This window comes from Oncorhynchus keta, chromosome 34 (genome assembly GCF_023373465.1).
Source record: "Oncorhynchus keta strain PuntledgeMale-10-30-2019 chromosome 34, Oket_V2, whole genome shotgun sequence".
Lineage (NCBI taxonomy): Eukaryota > Metazoa > Chordata > Actinopteri > Salmoniformes > Salmonidae > Oncorhynchus > Oncorhynchus keta.
In genome coordinates, this window is record NC_068454.1 from 70508752 (window position 1) to 70528791 (window position 20040).

General features: G+C 42.9%; 1 protein-coding gene and 1 long non-coding RNA gene across 3 annotated transcripts in view; one reads left to right on the forward strand and one right to left on the reverse strand.

The window, feature by feature from the left end:
* LOC118367642 (glutamate receptor ionotropic, kainate 2) overlaps positions 1-20040 on the forward strand; it is a 273598-nt gene that overhangs the window by 11034 nt on the left and 242524 nt on the right. The window lies entirely within an intron of this gene.
* LOC127915201 (uncharacterized) lies at positions 1311-2705 on the reverse strand. The gene is made up of 3 exons (XR_008090538.1): positions 2076-2705; positions 1673-1934; positions 1311-1629 (listed from the first exon to the last, which is right to left on the reverse strand). It is a non-coding gene; the product is annotated as an uncharacterized LOC127915201 (long non-coding RNA).

Consider the following 20040-nt stretch of genomic DNA (forward strand, 5'->3'; position numbering starts at 1 on the left):
ATAGGAGGATATGTTTCGCTCGTCTGTTCCAGTCAGCCTCTACTGTGTTCATCAATAGGGTATAACCTCTGGAAGCTCTGATAAACTGAGCGATGGTAAGGTCAGGTGTGTTCGTCAGTGTTGTATGGAGGGGCAGTCAGCAGTTTAGTATCTAATTATTATTTACAGCAGAGTAAAATGAGAAATACTCCCAGTCCTTCACACAACTTTCTAAAAGCTTTCAGGAAAAAGAGCCTGTCAATAACACAGAAAGCCTGACAACACACAGCACAAAAGCTCCCTCCTCCACACTCCTTCCTCTCCCCTCAAATAACTTGTAAATAAGAAGATTTGCAGAGAATGCGAGCTACTTAGAGACAATGCTTGGCGAAGCGGATCATTGAGAGGCACGGGGGAGAGTTAGTAGTTAAGTATAAAATGAAGGTGATTGGCAGAACCAGTCTCTATTGAACGCCTGGCTAATATGTTCAGATGATCTGTTTACAGTTTAGGCCATCGTTAGGAGGGGAGAATTGTTTGGACACGCACAGACACATACACACAAAGTGGGAGATATGAGTGATTATAAAAACCAACATGCCCATTTCACACCTGCCAGTAAATGAGCTCTCCAACTGTTCTCACTTGATGGGTTATGTGGCTCGGAGGTGTGAAGCAGACTCTGTCAAAAGAGGGGTTTATACAGCAACTATAATCAGGTAGGAAGTGAAATGAAATTCACTCCGCCACGCTGCTGTTGTGGGAGGATTATTTAGAATATTTACTTGACAAAGAACATGGTGGCATGATAGTGTCCTGATTTATAACTGTGATTCTGCTCTATATTATGCTGTGAATGTACTGTAGATAGCATGTTGTTTCAGGTCAACTAGCTTCATTGATTCAACACATGGACTACTGAATACTATTGTTGATGAGAGAGAGAAACAGAAAGAGATATGCAGGTAACTGCCAACAAATTGTCTTGCAGTTTCCCACAATTGTTTACACACGTTTGCTGAATCTTTGGCACATTTTCCCAAAACCACAAAACTCTACAAATCTCTAGCAAAAACAAACACTGCCTTCCAGACTGTTGTTTCTCTTTCCAAAATATATATATTTTTGCATCAAAATGACACGTGTCATATGAATAGTCTACCAACCAACACACTGATTTGCTCAACACAAAACCCTCCTATGAATATCCCAGCAGTCGGTTTATGCCTTTTGCATTTGCAGTGTTACACTGTAACCAGTTGTAAAGATTGTTACACCAATGTATACATACTCAAATATACAAAAATAAACACACAGAAATGCAATACAGTAACAAAAACATTGTAATTTATTTCTCAAATGCTGTATATGTAACACTTTCGATACCAAACAGGAGAAAACCAGGAAAAATATTCAGTAAGATAAAGGGTTTTCTGTACAAAAATACAAAATGAAAGTGGCTCATTCTTTCAAAACTCTAACAAGGAGACAAAAACACACGCAAAATGTAAGAAAAAAGACATTAGGCTGCATCCTGCCTCCTATTTTGTTCTGGCCACAGCACCTCATCTACATCACAAGCCATGTTCTATCTGGCTAAACAGCACCTCATCTACATCACAAGCCATGTTCTATCTGGCTAAACAGCACCTCATCTACATCCCAAGCCATGTTCTATCTGGCTAAACAGCACCTCATCTACATCCCAAGCCATGTTCTATCTGGCTAAACAGCAGCTCATCTACATCCCAAGCCATGTTCTATCTGGCTAAACAGCACCTCATCTACATCACAAGCCATGTTCTATCTGGCTAAACAGCAGTGAAAGAATCTTCCGGAGTGACTGATCCAGCCGCCGAAAGCCCCCACATCCACTTCACCGCATGCATCTTCCTTTGCCTGGAGAAGAGGCATGCGTGCGAGGGGATGGCGGTCATACACCTTCCATCGCCATGCTGAAAAAAATATATTCAATTGGGTTTAGGAATGGGGAATATGGTGGGAGGTAAAGAACCCTAAATTGTGGGTGGTCGATGAAACAGTTGCAGACCAGAGCAGCCCGGTAGAAACTCACGTTGTCCCAGATGACAACATACCTGGACTGTTCTGGTCCACCCTCTGCTCGGCTAGAATGAGGATGCCATGTAGTGTGTCCAGGAATGTGATGAGAAGGGCAGTGTGGTAGGGACCAAGGTTGGCATGGTGATGGAGGACGCCTTGCTGGCTAACGGCTGCGCACATGGCGATATTCCCTCCATGCTGTACAGGGACATTCACAATGACACGGTGGCCAATAATGTTCCGTCCCCTTCCCTTTCTTTTGGCTAGGCTGAAGCCAGCCTCATCAATGTAAATATAAACGTGCTGAATTGCAGCGGCATCCAGCTCCAAGACTCTCTGAAACAGACAAAGACTATATGTGACATAGACCAAGAGCAGTCAATATGGTGAGGCACAATACACTGGATTACAGTACTTTACAGTTTTATACAATCACTTACACACTAAAAGTGGTATTTGAGGCACACTCAGTGAAACCTTTAACTCATGAACCGAATCTTCAATCAATCAAATGTATTTACATCAGCTGATGTCACCAAGTGTTGTACAGAAACCCAGCCTAAAACCCCAAACAATGCAGGTGTAGAAGCACGGTGGCTAGGAAAAACTCCCTAGAAAGGCCAGAACCTAGGAAGAAACCGAGAGAAGAACCAGGCTATGAGGGGTGGCCAGTCCTCTTCTGGCTGTGTCAGGTGGAGATTATAACAGAACATGGCCAAGATGTTCAAATGTTCATAGATGACCAGCAGGGTCAAATAATAATAATCACAGTGATTGTAGAAGGTGCAACAGATCAGCACCTCAGGAGTAAATGTCAGTTGGCTTTTCATAGCCGATCATTCAGAGTATCTCTACCACTCCTGCTGTCTCTAGAGAGTTTAAAACAGCAGGTCCGGGACAAGGTAGCTCGTCCGGTGAACAGGTCAGGGTTCCATAGCCGCAGGCAGAACAGTTGAAACTGAAGCAACAGCACGACTAGGGGGACTGGGGACAGCAAGGAGTCATCAGGCCAGGTAGTCCTGAGGCATGGTCCTAGGGCTCAGGTCCTCCGAGAGAGAGAAAGAAAGAGACAAAATTAGAGTGAGCATACTTCAATTCACACAGGACACTGGATAAGACAGGAGAAATACTCCAGATATAACAGACGGACCCTAGCCCCCCGACACAAACTATTTCAGCATAAATACTGGAGGCTGACACAGGAGGGGTCGGGAGACACTGTGGCCCCGTCCGACGATACCCCCGCACAGGGCCAAACAGGCAGAATATAACCCCAGCCACTTTGCCAAAGCACAGTCCCCACACCACTAGAAGGATATCTCCAACCACCAACTTACCATCCTGAGACAAGGCCGAGTATAGCCCACGAAGATCTCCCCCACGGCACAACCCAAGGGGGGGCGCCAACCCGGACAGGAAGATCATGTCAGTGACTCAACCCACTCAAGTGACGCACCCCTCCTAGGGATAGCATGGAAGAGTACCAGTAAGCCAGTGACTCAGCCCCTGTAATAGGGTTAGAGGCAGAGAATCCCATTGGAGAAAGCGGAACCGGCCAGGCAGAGACAGCAAGGGCAGTTCGTTGCTCCAGTGTCTTTCCATTCATTTTCACACTCCTGGGCCAGAATATACTCAATCATAGGACCTACTGAAGAGATGAGTCTTCAGTAAATACACTGCTCAAAAAAATAAAGGGAACACTTAACTCCAAGTCAATCACACTTCTGTGAAATCAAACTGTCCACTTAGGAAGCAACACTGATTGACAATAAATGTCACATGCTGGTCATTTTTATACATGATCTTAAGCATGATGGAATGTTAATTGCTTAAATAACTCAGGAACCACACCTGTGTGGAAGCACCTGAATTCAATATACTTTGTATCCCTAATTTGCTCAAGTGATTCCTTTATTTTGGCAGGTACCTGTATATAGAGAGACATAAAGGGATAGTTGGAGTAAGAGGGAGAGAGGAGCGAAGAGCAGTTTCTCGGCGGCTCTCACTCTCTCTTTGACCAGTCTATCCACCATGGAGCTGACTGTCCATTTGTCTAGAATGACCTACGACCTCCAGCACTCCTCTGATGGGAAACCACTTCCCTTCAGTCACTGTGTGACTGCTCCCTTTGACCTCCTATAGTGGTAACAACATAAAGATACACAAGTTAGATATGTATTAGATTTGATTGTGATAGTATCCACCTTAAAGTAAAATCCAACTTTTTGATTTATTTAATATTCATACAGTATATTAGGTATATTCATAATTACATCATATATGTTGAAGTTAGTTTAGGTTATTGTGAGTGCATTACCACCTTGTTTTTGCAATCAAATTAGAACATGACAGGATAAACTGACACATCAAATCAAATTGTATTTGTCACATACACCGAATACATCTGGTGTAGACTTTACCCTGAAATGCTTGTTTACGAGCCCTTCCCAACGATGCAGATTTGGTACAGGGAGTATCAGTACCAGATCAATGTGCAGAGGTACGAGATAATTGAGGTAGATACATTTAAATTCGATGAGTTTGCAGCATATTTCAGAGATAAGATAGCGAACATTAAGCTTGGTATCAGTCAAGCAAGACCTGATGAGAAGTTTGATGATATGTGCCCTAGCCTACCACACAAAGGCACTATGGAGTTATTTTCTCTGGTTGACACAGACATGCTCAGGAAAGTGATATCACAACTTCAGCCTTCTACCTGCCATCTCAATCCTCACAACCTTCTTCAAAACAGTCTTTAATTGCATACCTGAAGAAGTGTAAGCCATTGTTAATCACTCCCTGTTCACGGGCACTTTCCCCACTGCAGTAATAACTGCTATGGTGAAACCCCTTCTGAAGAAAAGTTCTCGATTCTTCAGCTCTTAGCAATTTAAGGGCCAATCTCCAACCTTCCATTCTTAAGCAAAATTCTGTACCAACTGTATTCTAGAAAAGTTCCAATCTGGTTTTTGTGCCCACCACAGCACAGAGACAGCCTTAGTTCAAGTGGTGAATGATTTTAAAGCCAACACAGATGCCAAACAGCTTTCTGTCCTACTCTTGGATTTAAGTGCTGCATTCAACACGGTTGACCATGGTGTCCTTCTGGACAGACTAGAGAGGTGGGTTGTCCTCTGGTCCACTTCTAAGTTGGTTTAGGACCTATTTTACCGGATGAGAGTTTTTTGTCACCCTTTGTGAACTTAACTAGAGAAAATAGATATCACACGTGGCGTTCCACATGTTTTGATTTTGGGTCAGGTATTGTTCAATTCATATACGTTACCCCTTGGCAGTGTTTTCAGAAAGCACAACATTGATTTTCACTGCTACACAGACAATACACAACTTAACATTTCTGTGTCCTCAGAGGATTTTTATCTCCACAGATTATTAAACTGTATTAGTGATTTAAATACTTGGATGGCTCACAACTTCTCCCAGCTAAATCAAGACAAGACCGAGGTACTTATTATTGGAGTCAAAGTACAGGAGAGAGAATCTGGCCGCAGATTTGAATTCACGGCCAATAAAGATAAAACATAGGTGTCATTTTAGATTCAACCCAATTTCTGGTCACACATTAGGAATGTGACCAAAATAGCTTTTTACCACCTGAGGAACATTGCCAAGGTGGGTCTGTTTCTATCTCAGGCTGATACATGGAGACTCATTCATACTTTTATTACAAGCAGGCTTGACTACTGTAACGCTCTTCTGTCTGGTTTATCCAAGAAATCAATTGGTCAACTGCAAAACATACAGAATGCTGCCACGCACATAACACCGGTTTTATAGCCTCTGCACTGGCTGCCTGTGAGTTTTAGAATTCATTGTCAGATTATTCTATTCGATTTGAAATCAATCCACAATTGTGTACCCCAATATATATCAGACATACCTTTAAGTTATGTACCCAGTAGGTCCCTCAGGTCCTCTGGCACTGGCCTTTTAACTATGACAATAACCTTGGACCAAGAGGCACGGAGAGGCGGCTTTTAGTTATTATGCCCCCAGCCTCTGGAATAGCCTGCCAGAGAACCTGAGGGAGGTCGGAACTGGATATATTTCAAAGGGATCTTAAAACACACCTTTTTAGCTCTGCTTTTCCTTAGCGTGCTTTTCAGTCTTTCAGTTTTAAATTGTTATTCTTTTGTTTTTCCTGCCTGAAATGTGCTATTTAAATAAAGCTTGATTTCATATGTATATGAAAGGGTCTAGTGACTAGGCATCAGGATAGATAATAATACGAGTAAAATAAAGAACAGAGTAGCAGCAGCTAATGATGAGTGTAAAAGTAGTGTGTGTGCGTGTAATATGTATGCACGTGTGTTTGTGTTGTGTCGGTATACATGTGTGTGTTGTGTATGTGAAAGTGTGTGGGTTTTGTGTGGGAGTGTCAATGTAGTGTGTGTGAGTGAGTGTATGTGGTGTGTATACAGTATGTAGTCTAGTGAGTGTGTATATTGTGTGTGTGCAGTATATAGTATAGTGAGTGTGTATATCGTGTGTATGCAGTATATACCTGTAGTCTAGTGAGTGTTTATATTGTGTTTATATAGTGTGTTTACAGTATATAGTCTAGTGAGTGTGTATGTGATCTGCATATAATATATAGTCTAGTGAGCGTGTATATGGTGTGTTTACAGTATATAGTCTAGTGAGTGTGTATGTGATCTGCATATAATATATAGTCTAGTGAGCGTGTATATGGTGTGTTTACAGTATATAGCCTAGTGAGTGTGTATATGGTGTGTTTACAGTATATAGCCTAGTGAGTGTGTATATGGTGTGTTTACAGTATATAGCCTAGTGAGTGTGTATATGGTGTGTTTACAGTATATAGCCTAGTGAGTGTGTATGTGATCTGCATATAATATATAGTCTAGTGAGCGTGTATATGGTGTGTTTACAGTATATAGCCTAGTGAGTGTCCGTAGGGTCCGTGCAAGATAGACTCAGTGCTGATAGTTTGGGTACCATTAGTGAACTATTTAGCAGTCTGGCTATTTAGCGGTCTTATGGCTTAGGAGTAGAAGCTGTTTCTGAGCCTGTCGGTCAGAGAGATGATGCTCCGGTACCGTTTGCCGGACGGTAGCAGAGTGAACAGTCTATGGCTTGGGTGGCTGGAGTTTTTGGAAAATGCTCAGGCCTACACCGCCTGATATAGAGGTCCTGGATGGCATATGATATATGTTTACAATAACTTTCCAGAGGCATGCAAGCCAGGGGACCTACACATACCCCGGCTTTAATTAGTACACAGACAGAGATGTACATCGTCATATTAGAGGTCAGCTTCACAGGGCGAGTAAGGAAGCTATCATATCAATTACATGCTTGCTGCTGGTGTACTGAACTGAGTTTGACCTCTATGAAGAAACTAATAATACCTGATGGAACCATCTAGTAGAGAGACTGATATATTTTTAAGTGTTGTGTTTCTACGTGCTTATGGGTGTGATATCAAGTTTTTGAATCTTTTCAGAAATCAGTGCTTAACTCCAGCATTGGGATTGCTTCTGCTGGAACTATCAGGAATCACAGTAAGACCCAGATGCAGTCTGTCAAAGTCTGTTTAATGTTCCAACAGGGGCTAAGCAGAAGACAGGCCAGGGCAGGCAGAGGTACAGGTCGGCGGGAAGGCTTAGGGTCGGGGGCAGGCAGGGGTCAAGAGTTTATATATTGTGCCATCAGAACCTCTCGCACCAATAACTGCTTGGGAAGATGGGTCAAAAATGGTGTATAAAAATCCATTTGAAATCAATTGAATGTCTTAATGGTGTGATAACTGTAGCTCACACCGTCGGTGGCAAGTATAATGCATCCTATGCTAGTCAAAGGAGAGGGGTGTTTTATGACATTGAGATGTGGGCATCAGTAAAACATTTATCTGTTGCCAAAGGAGCAACATTTAACCAACGTTGTCTCCGTTAAATCACACACAGCAGCTACGGCTGGTGATAAACCTGAGGGGCAGAGGAGAGTTATAAGGAACGACACACACACACACACACAAACCTGAGGGGCAGAGGAGAGTTATAAGGAACGATATCACACAGATGCACACACACACTGCATCTCAGTGCAAGAGGCATCACTGCAGTACCTGTTTCGAATCCAAGCTGCATCACATCCGGCTGTGATCGAGAGTCCCATAGGGCTGCGCATAATTGGCCCAGCGTCGTCCAGGTTTGGCTGGGGTAGTCCAACATTGTAAATAAGAATCGGTTCTTCACTTACTTGCCGAGTTAAATAAATAAAGGTTACATTTAAAATAGCTCTCAAAGAGCTCTCTTCCCATCAGAAAGTCTAGGTGATGAGAGGCTTACACAGCGTCGGAGAGGACCTTGGCATGACCTGAGGGAACGAGAGATCTGCGCCTGTAAGCATGTTGCCTAACACCGTACCCAAACCGTCTATGTGCAAATTGATTTTGTCCCCCCACACCAAACGCGGGATGAAATATCAAAACAAACTGAACCAATTATATTAATTTGGGGACATCTCAAAAAGCATTAAACATTTATGGCAATTTAACTACATAGCTTGCTGTTGCTAGCTAATCTGTCCTATTTAGCTAGTTTACTGTTTCTAGCTAATTTGTCCTGGGATATAAAGGTTGAGTTGTTATTTTACCTGAAATGCACAAGGTCTGCTACTCTGACAATTAATCCACACATAAACCGGTCAACCGAATCGTTTCCAGTCATCTCTCCTCCTTCCAGGCTTTTTCTTCTTTGGACTTTATATGGCGATTGGCATCTGACTTTCATGGTTACCACGATGACCGACCGAACTCAAATCATCTTCCAATCACCCATGTGGGTATAACCAATGAGGAGATGGCACGTGGGTATCTGCTTCTATAAACCAAGGGGGAGATGGGAGAGTCAGGATTTGCATCGCGTTCAGCGTCACAAATCGAACTGACTTCTATTTTAGCGCTTGGCAACGCAGACGGTCATTGGCGCGCGCGAGCAGTGTGGGTGCAGTAATTGAATAACGTATGTTTACATTTATTTTGCAATGCTCGCGCATAATTTAATATGGGAGCCAGCGGGACAGGGGTCAAGGTCAAATAATGCAAGGAAGTGTTTTTAATGAGAAAGAGGGTTGCCACAGGGGGTGCCAATGGGGCGGCAGGGTAGCCTAGTGGTTAGAGCGTTGGACTAGTAACCGGAGGTTCAAACCCCCGAGCTGACAAGGTACAAATCTGTCGTTCTGCCCCTGAACAGGCAGTTAACCCACTGTTCCCAGGCCGTCATTGAAAATAAGAATTTGTTCTTAACTGACTTGCCTAGTTAAATAAAGGTAAAATATGTTTTTTTTTTTTAAATGGGTGGAAGCTTGACATTTTGAAAGGCATCAATGTTGAACATTATGGATTTCATTTCCTCATAGGCCTATCATATTTTATACTACTTGAATCTGTGTGGCTTGTAGGACTGGGAAGTGGGGTAGGATGGATGTTTTTATGATTATATGTTTGAAGGAAGACACTACAGATTTGTGTGTTTCCAGTCTGATAGGTATTTTTGTGGAGGACGATATAGTATACTTTAATGTTGCATGGTTGTCACAGTATGGCTGTAGGCTAAATCTCATTATTTTGTCCTTTATTGAGGAGAATTCAACCAGATGATATGAAATTGACACCATAGCTATGTCTGAAAATGTAACCCTCCAATGGCTGCATTTCCAGTTCATGTCCTGGTTTAAAGAACACTTCCTGCTCAGGTGTTCTTCTTCTCTCCCTACCTAGTCATTATCGCAACAGGCTGACAGTATTAGTCCCTACGACTTCCCCATGTTGTAGTCCTATCCTGCTTGTTTTTTAAAAATGTATGAACTAACATCGGTTGGATGAAGTGTCATTATAGCTGGTAGCTATCATTTTCCCTAGGAGCTTTCATGCCACAAGGGGTTTCTAGAGGTGTGGTGTGTTTTGACTGCACCTGCAGCCTTCCATGTTGTCTCCTCCTCTCTCCCGGAAGAGGTGACAGGGGTTTTCCACTTCCATGCTTTTACATTAGAAGATATGTGGATAAGCAAATATTAAGGCACAAACACCTACCTGCATACATTCTTCCGTCACAGTGTCTTTGATTAAATAAATGTCCTATATCTTATTTACTAAAAATGCATGGCATCCCCGGTTATCTCCTGCACATTGTATCCAGAGAGACTGCTTCTTCTCCTCTTTACTTAAACTTTCTCAAAATGGCCCCTGTGTTTACCCTTCATTGCTAGATATTTTCTGCCTCTTGGATTCTCTCTCTGCTGTGTGTATATATAATCACCGGAGGGTCAACGCTAGGCTCGCTATCTTAAAATCACCTTGCATTTTTTTCAAAGGCTTGTAAAATTAATATAACAAATATTTCTGTGAAATAATTGACTTTATTGGCCTTAGTTCTGCCAGTCTGAATTATCAGCTCCCTCAAATAGAGTTTAGCAGTGGCAGCTTTCTGGGTATTACACCATGTCCTGGCCCACAACCAGCAGACTCCCAGTAAATATATTTAAATCAACGCTAAGCTGCTTAAAATATTCATGTTTCACTCTCAGCTAGTTTATAGAAATGTGAAACTGTCGCCCACCCGCAAATCAGTTACACTGTTAAAAGTATATAATTGTACGTTTTCAGGAACAAAAAAAAGGGAAAAGAGAGGGAGAGTAGCAGTGATGCATTAAACCCATGTGTGTGTGTCCACAGGGTTACACACAGAAACGGGGGGAGGAGAGTGGGAGGGCACGTTCCTCTCAGGCCTGTGACGTTGTGATGCATTAAACCCGTGTGTGTGTGTTGTCCACAGGGTTTCACACAGAAACGGGGGGAGGAGAGTGGGAGGGCACGTTCCCCTCAGGCCTGTGACGTTGTAATGCATGAAGAGATTTAATGTGCCTCATGAAGTGATTATTCTAAAAGCCCCTCTTCCATTCCACATCCCTCTATGGCTCCATCCCTCTATGGCTCCATCCCTCTATGGCTCCATCCCTCTATGGCTCCCTCCCTCTATGGCTCCATCCCTCTATGGCTCCATCCCTCTATGGCTCCATCCCTCTATGGCTCCATCCCTCTATGGCTCCATCCCTCTATGGCTCCATCCCTCTATGGCTCCATCCCTCTATGGCTCCATCCCTCTATGGCTCCATCCCTCTATGTCTCCATCCCTCTATGTCTCCATCCCTCTATGGCTCTTTCCCTCTATGGCTCTTTCCCTCTATGGCTCCATCCCTCTATGGCTCCATCCCTCTATGACTCCTTCCCTCTATGGCTCCTTCCCTCTATGGCTCCTTCCCTCTATGGCTCCTTCCCTCTATGGCTCCTTCCCTCTATGGCTCCATCCCTCTATGGCTCCATCCCTCTATGGCTCCTTCCCTCTATGGCTCCTTCCCTCTATGGCTCCTTCCCTCTATGGCTCCTTCCCTCTATGGCTCCTTCCCTCTATGGCTCCATCCCTCTATGGCTCCATCCCTCTATGGCTCTTTCCCTCTATGGCTCTTTCCCTCTATGGCTCTTTCCCTCTATGGCTCCATCCCTCTATGGCTCCATCTTTCCTTGGGGTTGAAAAGTAAGAGATCTGGTGTTAGTTTTGCCAAATAGCAAAAAGGAATATACATCTCACTGTTATTAGCAATGCCCAGTGCTTCAGAGACAGGCCCTACAGTACTGTACTGTACAGAGCATAGGTTGTGTTCAGTAGAGCTGAGCACTTATTCTGGTCTCATAGACTAGATGTAACATAGTAAACATGAATCCAAGACACTCATATTAGTATGATATGGTACGTTTGGTGTGGTTACATAAGACAAATGGTTACTTAAGGCTAAATGAACGTAGGGTGGGTTGGTTGGTTGGTGTGGATAGGTGGGCGTATAATGTGAATGTCTAGCAACCCAAAGGTTGCAAGTTCAAATCTAAAATCTCAGACAACATTAGCATTTTAGCTATTTAGCAACTTTTCAACTATATACTTACACCTGTTTAGCTACTCTGCAACTACTTAGCATGTTAGCTAACCCTAACCCTAACCTTAACCTTTTTAGCTAACATTTCCCCAAACCCAACCTTAACCCTTTAACCTAACTCCTAAACTTAGCCCTAACCTTAACCCAGATAGCTTACTTTAGCTACCAAGCTAGAATTCATAACATATCCTACATTTAGTTAATTTGTAATATTTAGTACATTTAGCAAATTCATAACATATTGTAAGTTTTGCAAATTCATATCATACGAAATGGTTGATGGACATCCAAAAATGAATACATACCATACGAAACGTAACATGTCATACTAAAAGGAGTGTCTCGGATTGACTTACAGAATAATATGAAATGCTCGGCCTCCATAGCAAAACACTTTTCCTTTTCTTTTGGGGAAATTATCATCTCTGTTCTAATTGTTCAATTTCACTCAATTTCAGAACATTATTGCTAGTGAACATGACCAGGGTTTAGTTTAACTGCAGATGGGTCTGGGGAGTGAGAGCCCTACAGTACTGTGCAGCTTCACATGGTTGACTTTCGCTGAGTGGATGAGGATGGGGGTAGGTAGCTCCAGGCAGAAGTGCTGACTGACGGTAAGTAGGGGTTTGGAGGTGACTCGTGGGACAGTGGTGACGAAGCGGTTATGGTGGAGGGGGACACATCAGAGGTCACACTGAGGTAGACAACATGACTGTGTGAAGTAGAGGTGTTGCCTTTCTCAGATGATTCCATAGTCCGATATTTGAGTCGGACACTGATTCTCTGTCCTTGTCCTTGTCCTTGACTGTCTGTATTGCGTGCTTGTTGTGTCCCAGGTCCTATCATTGTATTCCATGTCTTGTCATAGCATCCTGAGTGTCTTCCTGGATTTTGTTCAGTAGGCACGAAAGATAAAACACTCCAAAATGGAGTGAAAATAGGGAGGTACAGTTGAAGTCGGAAGTTTACATACACTTATGTTGGAGTCATTCAAACTCGTTTTTCAACCACTCCGCACATTTCTTGTTAACAAACTATAGTTTTGGCAAGTCGGTTAGGACATCTACTTTGTACATGACACAAGTAATTTTTTTACAGACAGATTATTTCACTTATAATTCACAATATCACAATTCCAGAGGGTCAGAAGTTTACATACACTAAGTTGACTGTGCCTTTAAACAGCTTGGAAGATTCCAGAAAATGATGTCATGGAGGCTTCTGATAGGCTAATTGACATAATTTGAGTCAATTGGAGGTGTACCTGTGGATGTATATCAAGACCTACCTTCAAACTCAGTGCCTCTTTACTTGACATCATGGGAAAATAAAAATAAATCAGCCAAGACCTCAGATAAAAAATTGTAGGCCTCCAAAAGTCTGGTTCATCCTTGGGAGCAATTTCCAAACGCCTGAAGGTACCACGTTCATCTGTACAAACAATAGCACGCAACTATAAACACCATGGGACCACGCAGCCGTCATACCACTCAGGAATGAGACTCGTTCTGTCTCCTAGAGATGAACGTACTTTGGTGCAAAAAGTGCAAATCAATCCCAGAACAACAGCAGAGGACCTTGTGCTGAAGGAAGCAGGTACAAAATTATCTATATTCACAGTAAAACGAGTTCTATATCGACATAACCTGAAAGGCCGCTCAGCAAGGAAGAAGCCACTGCTCCAAAAGCTCCATAAAAAAGCCAGACTACGGTTTGCAACTGCACATGGGGACAACGATCATACTTTTTGGAGAAATGCCCTCTGGTCTGATGAAACAAAAATATAACTGTTTGGCCATAATGACCACCTTTATGTTTGGAGGAAAAAGGGGGAGGCTTGCAAGCCGAAGAACACCGTCCCAACCGTGAAGCACGGGGGTGGCAGCATCATGTTATGGGGGTGCTTTGCAGGAGGGACTGGTGCACTTCACAAAATAGATGGCATCATGAGGGAGGAAAATTATGTGGATATATTGAAGCAACATCTCAAGATATCAGTCAGGAAGTTAAAGCTTCATCACAAATGGGTCTTCCAAATGGACAATGACCCCAAGCATACTTCCAAAGTTGTGGCAAATTTTTTATTTTTTTTGGCTTAAGGACCACAACGTCAAGGTATTGGAGTGGCCGTCACAAAGCCCTGACCTCAATCCTATAGAAAATTTGTGGGCAGAACTGAAAAAGCGTGTGCGAGCAACAATCCTACAAACCTGACTCAGTTACACCAGCTCTGTCAGGAGGAATGGCCCACAATTCACCCAACTTTTTGTGGAAAGCTTGTGGAAGGCTACCTGAAACGTTTGATCCAAGTTAAACAATTTAATGCTACCAAATACTAATTGAGTGTATGTAAACTTCTGACTCACGGAATGTGATGAAAGAAATTTTAGCTGAAATAAATAATTCTCTCTACTATTATTCTGACATTTCACATTCTTAAATAAAGTGGTGATCCTTACTGACCTATAACAAATCATTTTTAAAAGGATTAAATGTCAGGAATTTTGAAAAACTGAGTTTAAATGAATTTGGCTCAGGTGTATGTAATCTTCCGACTTCAACTGTACTAGCTGAACTTGTCCAATAAGAAGTCTAATTTTCCGTTTCAAAACATTTTGTCCTGTATTTTTTTGTGTTTCAGACATTTTGCTGGCTGATGATAATTAAGCTGTCATATAGCTTCTTGCTAGCCTGGTCCCAGATCTGTTTGTGCTGTCTAACCAACTCATCGTCATTGGCTGTTCTGATCTGGAACCAGGCTAGCTTCTGGTAGGGTCTCAGCCAGATGTCTCTATTCTCTGTCTCAGGCTGTGGGACATATGATGCCGGGAGGAGACAGACAGCATGCTTCTTGGGATGCAGAGCCCCACTCATTGAGAACGGCAGAGACGTTATTCTGAGTCAATAACTCATTTGGGGGGTTATGAATTAGAATGATCTTGCTGAGGGGAAGGTAGACTCCAGCCTGTATCCCGATTCAAGCCGCTGGTCTTAAAAAAACAATCTGGAATAATAATCTGCTCGGAGAATCGATGCTTTGAATGCAGGGCCCACAAAGACAAATACCAGGATCCTATTTTGATCACATATGCACAAACACATACATGCATACACTTATTCGTGTGAATTTCTGCTGATGCGCAGCAAATCCTTTTCTGAAAAGTCATTTTAAAATTTCAGGGCCATTTAGATTGGGTTGTGTGTTGAGACTGATGGCTCCATCCATTCTGCAGGGGAAACAATTATATGTCAATATGTCCTCAGTGACTGGGACATTCTTTTATTAGCAAGTAGTTGTATTGAAGTGTCATCCACATTATGGTGTGTGTGTGTGTGTGTGTGTGGTGCTTGCGTGTTTGTATCTCTCGCCCTCTATAAGAGTGTTCTCTGTGATAATTCAGTAGCTTGGTGTAAGTAAACCTGTCTTTATCACTGCTGACACAACAAGAGAGAGGGACTGAGTGAGTGGAGGAAGAGGAGAGCGGGTGTAGGAGAGAGATAGATAGATGAGGAGTGTGTTTAAATAACTCCCCCTAAGTCCCCTCTACAGTCCCCGGTTCAGCTCCATGCGCTCAGTGATAAGCTATACAGCCTTCGGAAAGTATTCATACCCCTAGACTTTTCCCACATTTTGTTGTGTTACAGCTTGAATTGAACATGTATTATGTTGAGATTTTGTGTCACAGGCCTACATACTCTCAAAGTGGAATTATGTTCTTAGAAAGGTTTACAAATGAATTAAAAATGAAAAGCTGAATTGTCTTGAGTCAATAAGTATTCAATTCCTTTGTTATGGCAAGCCTAAATAAGTTCAGGAAAAATAATTTGCTTAAGTATACAATTATCTGTAAGGTCCGTCAGTCAGGCAGTGAATTTCATACACAGATACAACCACAAAGACCAGGGATGTTTTTGAAGTGCCACAAAGAAGGGCACCTATTGGTAGATGGGTAAAAATACAAAAAGCAGACATTGAATATCCCTTTGAGCATGTTGACATTATTATTTCAACACTTTAGATGGTGCATCAACACACCCAGTCACTACAAATATACAGGCATCCTTCATAAGTCAGTTGCCAGAGAGGAAGGAAACCGCTCAGGGATTTCATTATGAGGCCAATGGTGACTTTAAAACAGTTACAGAGTTTAATGGCTGTGATAGGAGAAAATTGAGGATGGATCAACAGCACTGAATTTACTCCACAATACCAACATAAATAACAGAGTGAAAAGAAGGAAGCCTTTACAGAATAAAAAATATTCCAAAACATTCATCCTGTTTGTAATAAAGTACTAAAGTAATGCTGCAAAAAAATGTGGGAGGAAAACCTCTGCTTTCCAACAGACACTTGGAGATAAAGTCACATTTCAGCAGGACAATAACCTAAAACACAAGGCTGAATATACACTGGATTTTCTTACCAAGACAACATTGAATGTTCCTGAGCGGCCTAGTTACAGTTTTGACTGTAAATCTATGGCAAGACTTGAAAATGTCTGTCTAGCAATGGTCGACAACCAACTTGACAGAGCTTGAAGAATTTTTTAAAGAATAATGTGCAAATATTGTATAATCCAGATGTGCAAAGATCTCAATGCTGCAATCCCTGCCTAATGGAATTCTATCATGTATTTACACTTAGGTGTGAATACTTACTGTATGTAAATTAGGTATTGCTGTATTTAATTTTCAATAAATTTGCAAACATTTCTAAAATCATGTTTTCACTGTCATTGTGGGAAATTGTGTGTAGATGGGCGAGAGAAAAAAATCAATTGAATCCATTTTGAATTCAGCAAAATGTGAAATAAGTCAAGGCACATATTTTCCTGCTGAACTAAGCCTTTCCCTATTTGCTAGGTCCATCCAAGATTGCGTTTAGTTGGTGGAAAACATTTTGAACCAACATTGTGAAACATAAGACACAGTATTACTAGAACTTGTCCAGTAACACCATAGATGTTATGTTTCCGTTTCAAAGCGTTTTACTACTGAACACATCCCAGATCCCAGTGTGAGATGGTCAGTCAGAGTGCGTGACAGAGGTTTGCAGGGCCAGCTGAGCGTTCTGTAAACCAGTTCCTCTGGGGTGTGGTGCTGTACCTGCAGATCAGAGAGAGGAGGGGCTGGTGGGGTAGAGTCTGGTTGTGACTGGTTGTGTGCCTCCATAGAGAGTTACTAGTGTTGAATCAACAGGAGTTTAAAAGGTTCTGCTGTTTTCACTGCATCATGACTTGACTTTCTGGACTTATTCTGTTTAGCTTCTAGTGGTGCAAAGAGCCTCATTGCGCTCTGAAGGTCACTCATGATCTCCTGTTATATAAACAACTTCAATCCCCTGCACTTAATGAAATACTGTCTGCATGCCCCACATGCATATCCTTACTGCTAACTTATACACTATTCATCATCTGCCTCAGTGGTTGTGTCCTAAAGAATCCTAAGAAGAGAAGATGTGGTGTGTCTTTGAGGAGAAGTTCTCTGTTCTGTGAAGCTATCAGAGGAAGTGAGTTGCACCCGGCTGGCTGCTGACTGGAGAAGAAAGAAATAAAGACAAACTTCAGGCGTTTCCTGGAAGTGCTGTGCCATCACAAAGAACAGGATCACTGAATTCAACGTGTGTGTGTGTGTGTGCTCAGATGTTTTATCTCCACTTTGTGAGACTGTGTGTGTGTGTGCAGATGTATTATCTACACCGTGAGTCTGTGTGTTTAGTGTGTGAGTTTGTTTTCTCTGCACCAGACTTGTTGGGTCCTCCTTAGCTCAGAACCTCTATCTGCTCCCACTAGAGAATTCTATCAGACACAAATATTCCCAACGCAACATGACTCCTCTCCCATTTTGAGCTGTGGCTAAGGTTGGAGTTGTGTGTGTGCGCATGTGTTTTTGCGTGTTTGAATGTGTGTATGCGCGTGTGTGCATGTGGACTGCTGGGCTTACCATACGGGAGGAGGAAGTGCTCTGATTTCCCTAGACATCATGGTCAGGCTTCAGAGCTTCAGGACAGCAGTCTTCTACCAATCAATGGAGTGAGGGAAGGAAGGATAGAAAGGGAGATGCAAAGAGAGATGGAGAGAGAGAGACAGACAGGCCAGAGTGTATAGAGAGAGAACAAATGTAGGAAAAGAAAGTGAGAAAACAACAGTGTAAAAATAGAGAGGGAAGAGAATGCAGAAGGAGAGAGGAAGAGAGAAGGGTGGAGGTCAGCGAAGATATGAACAGACTGGGAGAGACAGAGACGATTGAGGAACTAAATAAATATGTTTTTTTAAGTATAAAAACATGAGTGTAAAGTCAGTGAGACTATGGGGGCCTACAGTATTAGCAACTTGTTACTCTGTTACACTCATCTCATCCAGCCAACTCAACACAACATACCAGGAAGTCCTGGACACTTCACTGTACACTACAGCACTACCAATGGGATGATGCAGAGAATTTAGTGAGTGTGTGTGTGTGTGTGTGTGTGTGTGCGTGTGTGTGTGTGTGTGTGTGTGTGTGTGTGTGTGCGTAAACACGTGTGTGCTACTTTAACTGTAACTGCCACCACGGGACGTGTGTTTAGGTCAAAGCCATCCATTCAGTTAGCCATTAGGTGTATGGGTCTCAGTCATAGTGCCATGGGGCTAGAAAAGACTGGGTCTCAGTCATAGTGCCATGGGGCTAGAAAAGACTGGGTCTCAGTCATAGTGCCATGGGGCTAGAAAAGACTGTGTCTCAGTCATAGTGCCATGGGGCTAGAAAAGACTGGGTCTCAGTCATAGTGCCATGGGGCTAGAAAAGACTGGGTCTCAGTCATAGTGCCATGGGGCTAGAAAATACTGGGTCTCAGTCATAATGCCATGGGGCTAGAAAAGACTGGGTCTCAGTCATAATGCCATGGGGCTAGAAAAGACTGGGTCTCAGTCATAGTGCCATGGGGCTAGAAAAGACTGGGTCTCAGTCATAGTGCCATGGGGCTAGAGAAGACTGGGTCTCAGTCATAGTGCCATGGGGCTAGAAAAGACTGGGTCTCAGTCATAGTGCCATGGGGCTAGAAAAGACTGGGTCTCAGTCATAGTGCCATGGGGCTAGAGAAGACTGGGTCTCAGTCATAGTGCCATGGGGCTAGAAAAGACTGGGTCTCAGTCATAGTGCCATGGGGCTAGAAAAGACTGGGTCTCAGTCATAGTGCCATGGGGCTAGAGAGGACTGGGTCTCAGTCATAGTGCCATGGGGCTAGAAAAGACTGGGTCTCAGTCATAGTGCCATGGGGCTAGAGAAGACTGGGTCTCAGTCATAGTGCCATGGGGCTAGAAAAGACTGGGTCTCAGTCATAGTGCCATGGGGCTAGAAAAGACTGGGTCTCAGTCATAGTGCCATGGGGCTAGAGAAGACTGAGTCTCAGTCATAATGCCATGGGGCTAGAGAAGACTGGGTCTCAGTCATAGTGCCATGGGGCTAGAGAAGACTGAGTCTTAGCATAACCTCAAAGGAGTACCCACTGGGCACAGACGTCAATTCAACATCTATTCCACATTGGCTCAATGTAATTTCATTGAAATTACATGGACACAGCGTTGATTTAACCAGTGTGCCCAGTGGGTGGAGGCATGCTTCCCAAACCCCTTCTGATGACTTCCAGAGGCATGGAGAGGGCTTGTGTGTGTGCTCCTGGAGAGGGCTTGTGTGTGTGCTCCTGGAGAGGGTTTGGATGTAAGTAGTGGTACAGGGTCATACATACATTACATCAGAGTGGAGTAGTGTTCGATCCCCTATTTGATGGAGTTCATGTTTGAGTTATTGATTCAGTGTTGGTTCAGTGCTTTGTACTGTGTTGTGTTTGGCTGGTAGCTTCCCAATAAACATCTGGCGTAGAATTGAGCTAGTTGGATTTGGTGCAGGATGATGCCTTGTAGTCTATATGCAAATGTATGTGTGCCTGTGAGAACAAATTAACTGTGTAGAGTAAACCTGTATATATCCAATGAGTTAAATCGGGAAGCATTGTTCTATCGGGGGTAAACAAATGAACAAGGT